This window comes from Pinus tabuliformis, chromosome 2_1, assembly GCF_031772625.1.
Source record: "Pinus tabuliformis cultivar Carrire ecotype Pingquan chromosome 2_1, CPIR1, whole genome shotgun sequence".
Classification (NCBI taxonomy): domain Eukaryota; kingdom Viridiplantae; phylum Streptophyta; class Pinopsida; order Pinales; family Pinaceae; genus Pinus; species Pinus tabuliformis.
Genome location: NC_142299.1, coordinates 965507456 through 965520272, shown reverse-complemented (window position 1 = coordinate 965520272; position 12817 = coordinate 965507456).

The following is a 12817-nucleotide window of genomic DNA, read 5'->3' as shown; positions in this document are numbered from 1 at the left end:
GGAGTTACCCATATCTTATACATATGATATCTCAACAAGTTTTAATCCAGAATCAAACCCTCACAGCTCAGTACCATAGTTCAATCAATAACTACTGTCTGCGTTCAAAAGAGAACAAGCTTCATGGCTAAAACGCTAGATATACATGCTAAGTGAGTCACGGTTAAACAATCAAAGCTTAGCACGCAGTGCTTCCCGACAGAGGTGTTCCGCCTAAGCAGGGCAAGAAACTTGACTGTCATCCGGAAGAACCCTGAACTTGTGCAGGGACCGAACTCGAAGAGATAATGACCGACTTCCCTGCCCAAGGGAGTAAAGGTTCAGCCATTGCCTCGGATGAATCGAATATAGGAAGTCGCGGCAGTATTTAAACTTACCTGGTAATGGGCTGCCGGCAGAGTGAAGAAATTCCTTGTCTTCAATGGATCAGCGATGAGCCATCTACCTGAAAACATCAACCAATTAGTAAATTGAGAATCTGTGTAAATCATTGAAGGACTGTAATAAAATAAAAAGGGGAAACTAATACCGGCGTTAACCAGAATGGAATCGCCTAAGCGATGTAACCAGTAACTGTAAGCGTGAGGAAAAGACCAACTGAACACCATAGCCGCATACCTGAACCGAAGCGTGGTATTGACGGCAGCTGAAAGAATGGCGAAACAAACAAAATGTTACAGTGCGGTAGCGATGCAAACTCATACAAAAATGAAAACTAGAACCCGACAGAAGGAGAGACCTGTTATTAAATATCTTTCTCCCTTTTACCGTTTCGTGGCGCATTCCTAACCATCGATCCACAATGTGCCCTTATCGCCGTTCGATAGCCGGTGGTTCTCGGGAACCTTCAGGCATGAAAACAGCAATGCCCGAGGTGTCAGGCCGTAGACGCTTGGAGCATCGGGCGCACATGGCCGCATGCCATCGAACCGTCTATCCATCCAGATGGACAACGCTGGTATTGACAACTGGTTTCCGATGCCGAGGCCGGACAGGTATCATAAACGCAGAGATTTCGGGATATGGAAATCAGAGTATTATAGATGTTGCCACTAATACGCTATCGCAAACTGTGCATTGTATATGTTCCGTGTTCAATTTTAGAATATGTCTATGAGTAACTGGTCCACGAATATATATAGCAGCGAATCCTTTAAGGTGATATATGTATAATGAAAGTGAATATAATGCATTATAACCATTATGAAAATGAAATATATGTTATCAATAAGTGTGTACGAGTATATTATATGTTATCAATAAGTGTGTACAAGTATATGTGTAACCATATATGCGTAGAGGTAAAACTTAAAATCACGCTGCAGTAATGTATTTACAAGAATATTAATGTGGAGAATATGTAGAGTCATCGTAAGGTAATTAATATCGTAAACCATCAAAAAAACAAAAATTTACTTTAGTATGGGAGTGTGACAAATTGGTATCAGAGCCCAGGTTTACAACTCTGTGACCTTTGGGAAAATTTCGAGTTATGCAGCAATGTAAATATACAGTGTCATGACAAAAGTTGAGAGTGTGATAAAAACAAATTATATCTGTTTAATGAGTTATTCTTAAGCAGGTAGCAGCAGAATGAGGAGAGCAAATAGCGCTCCCCATGGAAATTTGGATCAACCCGATAACGTGAGGCAACCTCAGGGAAATCCTGAGCTTTGGGTGCAACTGGGAGCAGAAGGCCGCAATACTGATTCGACGCTCATGAGAACAGTTCAGGAACTAAAGGACGAAATGGCCCGGTTGCGTGCAGATAATGCAAGACTAAATGTGGAACAAGAGAGGATTCTGAAAAGCTTATCTGATAAGGAACATCAACAACAGTCACATCCGAGGCCTGAACAGGCACCAGTAACAGATGAACAGAGCTATCACACTGAACAGGAGGAAGCAGAGGACAGAGGGGAGACACGAGGAGAGAAGTCTGTCAATGCTTCTGAATATCAAACTCCAAAAAGACCACGGATGGAACTTCAAGGAGAATTTCGGAAGATTAAACCACCTCATTTCGATGGGGAGTCAGAAGAAGCTGCAGAGGCATGGCTAATTAATATGAATAAGTATTTTCAAGTATACGAGTATGATCATCATCTTAAAGCCAGGCTGGCTATATTTCAGCTACAGGCCAAAGCCACACTATGGTGGGAGGAGGTCAAGATGGTGAGGGGAGTGAGTGAGCAGGATGTGACCTGGGAAGTTTTTCAGAGGTATTTCAAGGAGAAGTACCTGACAGAACGCTTTTACGATGAAAAAGCGCGGGAATTTCATGATCTGCGACTTGGACAGCAGACCATTGACGAGTTCGTAACTAAATTCACATCCCTGCTTCGTTATGTGTCGTATATTCATGAAGAAAAGGCTAAGGTACAAAGGTTTGTTAGTAGCTTACCTCTGGCAATGCGAGAAAGGATAGAGTTTGATAATCCGAAGACGATGGACGAAGCAATTCGGAAGGCAAGACTATGTTATCAGCAAAACAAACAAAAAGGAGAAAGTTCTTGGAAGCGTTGGACAGATAAGAGGGGCAGCAGAATGCCTGTGGGAACTAAGGGAACTCGCAGCAGCTTTCAAAAAGGATTCTCGAAAGGGGCCAATACTAGAAATCTAGCTAAAAATCAGAACAGATTCAAGCCTCCTACAGAATCTAAATATAGTGAACAGCAAGTTAGATTGGACAATGAAGGCTCGGCTAGGCCACCCGTTCAGTGCTGGGGTTGTGGTGGACCCCATTATATTAAAAATTGCCCTCATCGGAAGGAAAGCGATCAGTTGTCCAAAATCTATGAAGCTTCTATAGTAGGAGATGTGGCCCGATCTATGCCCAGAATAAATGTAGCACTGGAGGATCGACAAGCTGATTACTAGCCAACAATGATAGAGTTTGAAGGTAAGATCTTTGATCGAACTGTTTCTATTTTAGTAGATCCAGGAGCTACTTTAAGCTATGTAAGTCCCAAAGTTGTGGAAAGCTGTGGTTTGCAAACTATTAAATTTAAAAGCCCTTGGCTAGTACAGCTGGCCACTGGGGCCAAAAGACGAGTACTGACTAAAGTCAGCAACTGTCCATTAAGGATAGCTGGCCAAACAATAACAACCGAATTAAACGTACTCCCTCGTGGGTCCTATGATGTGCTGATAGGAATGGACTGGTTGGAACAGCGATGGTCTATAATTAATTGTAAAACGAAAACAGTCTCTTACCGAGATGAGCTGGGGGTGGGAAAAGAGATTCAAGGCATCCAGAAACCAGTGCAGATCCAGCCAATCACGGCCTCACAGCTGGTTAAATGTGTCCGGAAGAAATGCCAGATTTATGCAGTACAAGTAGGGTACGCAGGTTCTGTGGATAAGGTTGCAACTGTTGAAAATATACCGGTAGTGCAAGATTTTGCAGACGTATTTCCTGAAGAAATTCCAGGACTGCCGCCCAAAAGAGATTTAGACTTCACCATTGAGTTGGTACCCGGAGCAGCCCCAGTGTCCCGAGCACCCTATCGGATGAGTGTGCCGGAGTTAACTGAATTAAAAATGCAACTGCAAGAGCTGTTGGACAAGAAGTATATCCGTCCCAGTGTATCTCCTTGGGGAGCTCCTGTGCTATTTGTGAGGAAAAAAGATGGAACTCTGCGTATGTGCATAGATTATAGACAGCTGAACAAACTGACAGTTAAAAACAAATATCCACTACCCCGCATTGATGAGCTGTTTGATCAGGTAAAGGGGGCGACCATCTTCTCAAAGATCGATTTAAGATCGGGTTACCATCAAATCAGAATTAAAGATGAGGACATAGCCAAGACAGCTTTTCGTACTCGCTACGGACAGTACGAGTTTGTGGTACTGCCTTTTGGACTAACTAATGCACTTGCGACATTCATGTGTTTGTGAACAATGTATTTCATCAATACCTAGACAAATTTGTATTGATCTTCATTGATGATATACTTATATACTCCAGGAATATCAAGGAGCATGAGGAACATCTGAGGATAGTGTTATAGACATTACGGGAGCATCAGTTATATGTTAAATTCAGCAAATGTGATTTTTATAAAGAATAGATCCAATATTTGGGCCACATTATTACGAAGGAGGGTATAGCTGTAGACCCCGAAAAGATAAAAACTATAATGGAATGGCCAACACCCAAAGAGTAGCAGATATTCGATCCTTCATGGGGCTGGCTGGATATTATCGGTGGTTTGTAGAAGGTTTTTCCAGAGTTGCCTACCCTATCACCTCCTTGCAAAAGAAGGGAAAAATATTTAAATGGACAGCAGACTGTCAACGGAGTTTTGAACAGCTCAAACATCTACTTACCACCGCACCTGTATTGTGTGTGGCAGATCCCGAAAAGGAATATGTAGTTTGCATAGATGCCAGTAAGGAGGGCGTGGGTGGAGTGCTAATGCAGGAAGGTAAAGTAATTGCATATGAATCCAGAAAGTTAAAAGAACATGAGCAGAAATATTCTGCCTATGATCTGGAATTAACCACAGTGATTCATGCATTAAAGATGTGGCGCCATTATTTAGTGGGGAGAAATTTTTTGCTGATGACGGATCACCACAGCTTGACTAATTACTTTAGTCAACCGACTTTAAACGCAAAACAAGCAATATGGGTGGACTTTTTGGGAAATTTCGATTTCGAAATTAAACACTTAAAGGGAAACGAAAATAGAGTAGCTGATGCACTGAGCCGAAAAGTGCATTGCATTTATGAAATTGGTATTAGTCAAGGATGGTCCACCCTTGACAAAGAGATTGACGAGGCTGCTGCACAAGATCAGATTTACTTGCAAAAGAAGCAATTGGTACAGAATTCAGATACCCGCTTAATACAACAAGGGTACACCTTGAATGCAGCCGGAATTTTGTGCTACCAGAAGAAGATTTATGTACCCAATCAGAGTGGCATTAAAGAAAAGATTCTGGATGAATATCATAAAAGTCCTTATGCAGGACATCCTGGTTACCAGAAATTAATCACCTCGCTAAGGAAGGAGTACTACTGGCTAGGCATGAAAAAGGATGTGATAGAATACCTGGTGCGCTGCTTAGAGTGTCAACAGGTGAAGGCTGAACATCAGCACCCTGCGGGGTTACTACAGCCATTACCCATACCAGAATGGAAATGGGAGACCATAACCTTGGACTTTATTACAGGTTTGCCAAAATCCAAAAACAACAATGATTCTATAATGGTAGTAGTAGATAAACTCAGCAAGTCAGCTCACTTCATACCGGTTCAATCCACTTATCGTGCAGCTCAAATCGCAAACATTTTCATGCAAAATATATTTAAACTTCATGGGCTGCCAAAAATAATAATATCTGACCGTGATGTTAAATTTAGCTCAGCTTTTTGGAGGACCTTATTTGAAGGTCTAGGAACTCAGTTGAACTTCAGCACCGCATATCATCCGCAAACTGACGGGCAGACTGAGCGAGTGAATCAAGTAGTGGAAGACATGCTGAGGTCTTACGTGATGCAGCAACCTACGCGATGGGAGGAGTATTTACACCTAGTGGAATTCGCCTATAACAATGGTTATCATGCATCCTTGAGGATGAGCCCATTCGAAGTGCTTTACGGCCGGAAATGCCGCACACCCTCCAGTTGGGGTGGACCGGAGGACAAATTCTTGCTGGGCCCTGAGATGTTGGAGGAGATGGAAGTCATGGTGAAAAAGGTTCGAGCTAATCTAAAGATGGCTCAGGACAGGCAGAAGAATTTTGCAGATCGGAAGAGAACATTTAAAGAGTACCAAGTGGGTGAGCATGTGTACATCAGAATACGAGCTAGAAAAAGTACCCTCCAATGGAATGCTTGTGCCAAATTGGCACCGCGTTTTTGTGGACCATTCCAAATTCTGGCACGAGTAGGGCCGGTAGCTTACCAGCTCGCCCTGCCCAGCCATATCCGGGTTCATAATGTCTTCCATGTATCAGTTCTAAAGAGATATGTTTATGACCCTAGGCATATAATAAGTTGGCAGGACATTCAGGTAAGGGAAGACTGTTAAATAATGTAAACTGAAATAGAATGCTAGTAAGCAGCTAATCTGATTATTATGTGTTTCAGGTGGAACCGGAAGGAGAGTTCCTGGTCGAACCAGTGAACATATTAGATTGGAGAAGAGTCGAGCTGCGGAAAAAGGTCATCAGCCAGGTTAAAGTGCAGTGGCAGCACTTTGGGCCTGATGAGGCCACCTGGGAGAATGAACAGATTATGAGGGATACTTATCCCAGATTGTTTTTGAATGAGCAGCAACATCGGGACGATGTAGACTTTCAGGGGGGGGAGATGTAACATCCCTCGTGAAAAGTTAATGTTGGTAAATAGTAAAAGTAACTATGAACAAAGACTTTATTTGAAAAGTACATAACTCTGTTGCTAGTATTATGATAATTAAAAATTGTGTTAGTACTATTTGATTTGAGCATATGATTAATCATGATTAATAACTGTGGAGGCAGTTAAAAATAGAACCCTAACTACTTCAAAAGGTAGTTGAGTCCCCAGAGGAAAAGGGGAAAGGTTGCCAAGTCTGGTAAGGATCAGATGGCAGAGAAAAAAAGTTATGCTATGTCTGGTTATGATCAGATGGCATAGGAAAAAGGAAAGAAATTTTCCTGTATGCGCTATGTCTCGTTAGGACCAGATAGCGAGATCTGGCAAAAGCCAGAGAAACTGCAGTCAAGAGGGTCTGCAAGTGCTTGGGGGTGGAATATCGTGAAGAATCTTCCTACGGACGGGTGGATTGACAAGCATTACAAGTAGGTTTGCAGATAAGCAGGTATGGCTTACTATGTATATATAAATCTGCTGAGATGTCTCTTGTATTGTTCTGTGCTAAGAAAATAGAAATAGCGGGAAAACATCTAACTATTCTTCTTTAACAGAAACAAGAAAAGAACATTAACTTCTGTATTACAGACATAGACTGAAACAAACTTGCATTCTGTAGGAAAGAACATTGAAATTCCTTGCATTCCTCATTTGAAATAAAAGTAGAAAACGGAATAAACAGGTCATTGTTACTTCGGTGATAGCAAGAATTTACGAACAGAAGTGATACTGTAAAACCCTCTATTTATATTTAAGTGTCGAAGTAAAGAACTAGAAATCTTTATGTACAGGAAGAAACGAAAGGAAATGAACAAGCGTTCTTTGCAAAAAGACTGTATTATGCACATAAAATCACGACATATATCCATAAGGCGAGTCTGGTATGTCTCGCAGACCAAACGAATCCGTAGACAAGCTGTATCATTAGTCATAGAAAAGTAATGGTATATATATTAAACCCCGGTCAAGAGGACCGCGAGAATCACAGAGATTGAGAACAAAACAGGACCACACTGTAACATTACCCGATAAACATATAGCTGTGTCGCGTGAGCAGATTAAATATATATACACATTCACGGTTAACGACACAAACAAATGAGTATGAATGTCGAGGAAGTGGCATGATAACCGTGGTTACATGCATCCTCAGCCAAGATTACTAGTAAACCCCCGCTCTGGATATGCTACTCTAGCTGGGCTTAAGCTTGTGCTAGCCAGCAGGGGGCACCAAAGTCGGAAATATAACTATATGGATTCATCATTAAAACGGAAAGACAATAATAGTAGTTTTACTCTGCCAAATAGATATTACAAATCAAACATTGAAACTGTAAATAAAACCCGTTCAGAGAAGACGGTTAATCGAAGAAAAACATTATGAACAGAATTGAACTTACGGAGTTACCCATATCTTATACATATGATATCTCAACAAGTTTTAATCCAGAATCAAACCGTCACAGCTCAGTACCAGAGTTCAATCAATAACTACTGTCTGCATTCAAAAGAGAACAAGCTTCATGGCTAAAACGCTAGATATACATGCTAAGTGAGTCACGGTTAAACAATCAAAGCTCAGCACGCAGTGCTTCCCGACAGAGGTGTTCCGCCTAAGCAGGGCAAGAAACCTGACTGTCATCCGGAAGAACCCTGAACTTGTGCAGGGACCGAACTCGAAGAGATAATGACCGACATCCCTGCCCAAGGGAGTAAAGGTTCAGCCATTGCCTCGGATGAATCGAATATAGGAAGTCGCGGCAGTATTTAAACTTACCTGGTAATGGGCTACCGGCAGAGTGAAGAAATTCCTTGTCTTCAATGGATCAGCGATGAGCCATCTACCTGAAAACATCAACCAATTAGTAAATTGAGAATCTGTGTAAATCATTGAAGGACTGTAATAAAATAAAAAGGGGAAACTAATACCGGCGTTAACCAGAATGGAATCGCCTAAGCGATGTAACCAGTAACTGTAAGCGATAGGAAAAGACCAACTGAACACCATAGCCGCATACCTGAATCGAAGCGTGGTATTGACGGCCGCTGAAAGAATGGCGAAACAAACAAAATGTTACAGTGCGGTAGCGATGCAAACTCATACAAAAATGAAAACTAGAACCCGACAGAAGGAGAGACCTGTTATTAAATATCCTTTTCCCTTTTACCGTTTCGTGGCGCATTCCTAACCATCGATCCGCAATGTGCCCTTATCGCCGTTCGATAGTCGGTGGTTCTCGGGAACCTTCAGGCGCGAAAACAGCAATGCCCGAGGTGTCAGGCCGTAGACGCTTGGAGCACCAGGCGCACATGGCCGCATGCCATCGAACCGTCTATCCATCCAGATGGACAACGCTGGTATTGACAACTGGTTTCCGATGCCGAGGCCGGATAGGTATCATAAACGCAGAGATTTCGGGATATGGAAATCAGAGTATTATAGCTGTTGCCATTAATACGCTATCGCAAACTGTGCATTGTATATGTTCCGTGTTCAATTTTAGAATATGTCTATGAGTAACTGGTCCACGAATATATATAGCAGCGAATCCTTTAAGGTGATATATGTATAATGAAAGTGAATATAATGCATTATAACCATTATGCAAATGAAATATATGTTATCAATAAGTGTGCACGAGTATATTATATGTTATCAATAAGTGTGTACAAGTATATGTGTAACCATATATGCGTAGAGGTAAAACTTAAAATCATGCTGCAGTAATGTATTTACAAGAATATTAATGTGGAGAATATGTAGAGTCATCGTAAGGTAATTAATACCGTAAACCATCAAAAAAAAAAATTTACTTTAGTATGGGAGTGTGACAAATTGGTATCAGAGCCCAGGTTTACAACTCTGTGACCTTTGGGAAAATTTCGAGTTATGCAAAAATGTAAATATACAGTGTCATGACAAAAGTTGAGAGTGTGCTAAAAACAAATTATATCTGTTTAATGAGTTATTCTTAAGCATGTAGCAGCAGAATGAGGAGAGCAAATAGCGCTCCCAATGGAAATTTGGATCAGCCCGATAATGTGAGGCAACCTCAGGGAAATCTTGAGCTTTGGGTACAACTGGGAGCAGAAGGCCGCAATACTGATTCGACGCTCATGAGAACAGTTCAGGAACTAAAGGACGAAATGGCCCGGTTGCGTGCAGATAATGCAAGACTAAATGTGGAACAAGAGAGGATTCTGAAAAGCTTATCTGATAAGCAACATCAACAGCAGTCACATCCGAGGCCTGAACAGGCACCAGTAACAGATGAACAGAGCTATCACACTGAACAAGAGGAAGCAGAGGACAGAGGGGAGACGCGAGGAGAGAAGTCTGTCAATGCTTCTGAATATCAAACTCCAAAAAGACCACGGATGGAACTTCAAGGAGAATTTCGGAAGATTAAACCACCTCATTTCGATGGGGAGTCAGAAGAAGCTGCAAAGGCATGGCTAATTAATATGAATAAGTATTTTCAAGTATACGAGTATGATCATCATCTTAAAGCCAGGCTGGCTATATTTCAGCTATAGGCCAAAGCCACACTATGGTGGGAGGAGGTCAAGATGGTGAGGGGAGTGAGTGAGCAGGATGTGACCTGGGAAGTTTTTCAGAGGTATTTCAAGGAGAAGTACCTGACAAAACGCTTTTACAATGAAAAAGCGTGGGAATTTCATGATCTGCGACTTGGACAGCAGACCATTGACGAGTTCGTAACTAAATTCACATCCCTACTTCGTTATGTGCCGTATATTCGTGAAGAAAAGGCTAAGGTACAAAGGTTTGTTAGTAGCTTACCTCTGGCAATGCGAGAAAGGATAGAGTTTGATAATCCGAAGACGATGGATGAAGCAATTCGGAAGGCAAGACTCTGTTATCAGCAAAACAAACAAAACGGAGAAAGTTCTTGGAAGCGTTGCACAAATAAGAGGGGCAGCAGAATGCCTGTGGGAACTAAGGGAACTCGCTGCAGCTTTCAAAAAGGATTCTCGAAAGGGCCAATACTAGAAATCGAGCTAAAAATCAGAACAGATTCAAGCCTCCTACTGAATCTAAATATAGTGAACAGCAAGTTAGATTGGACAATGAAGGCTCGGCTAGGCCACCCGTTCAGTGCTGGGGTTGTGGTGGACCCCATTATATTAAAAATTGCCCTCATCGGAAGGAAAGCGATTAGTTGTCCCAGATCTATGAAGCTTCTACAGTAGGAGATGTGGCCCGATCTATGCCCAGAATAAATGCAGCACTTGAGGATCGACAAGCTGATTACCAGCCAACAATGATAGAGTTTGAAGGTAAGATCTTTGATCGAACTATTTCTATTTTAGTAGATCCAGGAGCTACTTTAAGCTATGTAAGTCCCAAAGTTGTGGAAAGCTGTGGTTTGCAAACTATTAAATTTAAAAGCCCTTGGCTAGTACAGCTGGCCACTGGGGCCAAAAGACGAGTACTGACTAAAGTCAGCAACTGTCCATTAAGGATAGCTGGCCAAACAATAACAACTGAATTAAACGTACTCCCTCTTGGGTCCTATGATGTGCTGATAGGAATGGACTGGTTGGAACAGCGATGGTCTATAATTAATTGTAAAACGAAAACAGTCTCTTACCAAGATGAGCTGGGGGTGGGAAAAGAGATTCAAGGCATCCAGAAACTAGTGCAGATCCGGCCAATCACGGCCTCACAGCTAGTTAAATGTGTCCGGAAGAAATGCCAGATTTATGCAGTACAAGTAGGGTGCGCAGGTTCTGTGGATAAGGTTGCAACTGTTGAAAATATACCGGTAGTGCAAGATTTTGCAGACGTATTTCCTGAAGAAATTCCAGGACTGCCGCCCAAAAGAGATTTAGACTTCACCATTGAGTTGGTACCCGGAGCAGCCCCAGTGTCCCGAGCACCCTATCGGATGAGTGTGCTGGAGTTAACTGAATTAAAAATGCAACTGCAAGAGCTGTTGGACAAGAAGTATATCTGTCCCAGTGTATCTCCTTGGGGTGCTCCTGTGCTATTTGTGAGGAAAAAAGATGTAACTCTGCGTATGTGCATAGATTATAGACAGCTGAAAAAACTGACAGTTAAAAACAAATATCCACTACCCCGCATTGATGAGCTGTTTGATCAGGTAAAGGGGGCGACCATCTTCTCAAAGATCGATTTAAGATCGGGTTACCATCAAATCAAAATTAAAGATGAGGACATAGCCAAGACAGCTTTTCGTACTCGCTACGGACACTACGAGTTTGTGGTACTGCCTTTTGGATTAACTAATGCACCTGCGACATTCATGTGTTTGATGAACAATGTATTTCATCAATACCTAGACAAATTTGTATTGATCTTCATTGATGATATACTTATATACTCCTGGAATATCAAGGAGCATGAGGAACATCTGAGGATAGTGTTACAGACATTACGGGAGCATCAGTTATATGGTAAATTCAGCAAATGTGATTTTTATAAAGAATAGATCCAATATTTGGGCCACATTATTACGAAGGAGGGTATAGCTGTAGACCCCGAAAAGATCAAAACTATAATGGAATGGCCAACACCCAAAGAGTAGCAGATATTCGATCCTTCATGGGGCTGGCTGGATATTATCGGCGGTTTGTAGAAGGTTTTTCAAGAGTTGCCTACCCTATCACCTCCTTGCAAAAGAAGGGAAAAATATTTAAATGGAAAGCAGACTGTCAACGGAGTTTTGAACAGCTCAAACATCTACTTACCACCGCACCTGTATTGTGTGTGGCAGATCCCGAAAAGGAATATGTAGTTTGCACGGATGCCAGTAAGGAGGGCGTGGGTGGAGTGCTAATGCAGGCAGGTAAAGTAATTGCATATGAATCCAGAAAGTTAAAAGAACATGAGCAGAAATATTCTACCTATGATCTGGAATTAACCACAGTGATTCATGCATTAAAGATGTGGCGCCATTATTTAGTGGGGGGAATTTTTTTTCTGATGACGGATCACCACAACTTGACTAGTTACTTTAGTCAACCGAATTTAAACGCAAGACAAGCAAGATGGGTGGACTTTTTGGGAAATTTCGATTTCGAAATTAAACACTTAAAGGGAAAAGAAAATAGAGTAGCTGATGCACTGAGCCGAAAAGTGCACTGCATTTATGAAATTGGTATTAGTCAAGGATGGTCCACCCTTGACAAAGAGATTGACGAGGCTGCTGCACAAGACCAGATTTACTTGCAAAAGAAGCAATTGGTACAGAATTCAGATACCCGCTTAATACAACAAGGGTACACCTTGAATGCAGCCGGAATTTTGTGCTACCAGAAGAAGATTTATGTACCCAATCAGAGCGGCATTAAAGAAAAGATTCTGGATGAATATCATAAAAGTCCTTATGCAGGACATCCTGGTTACCAGAAATTAATCACCTCGCTAAGGAAGGAGTACTACTAGCCAGGCATGAAAAAGGAT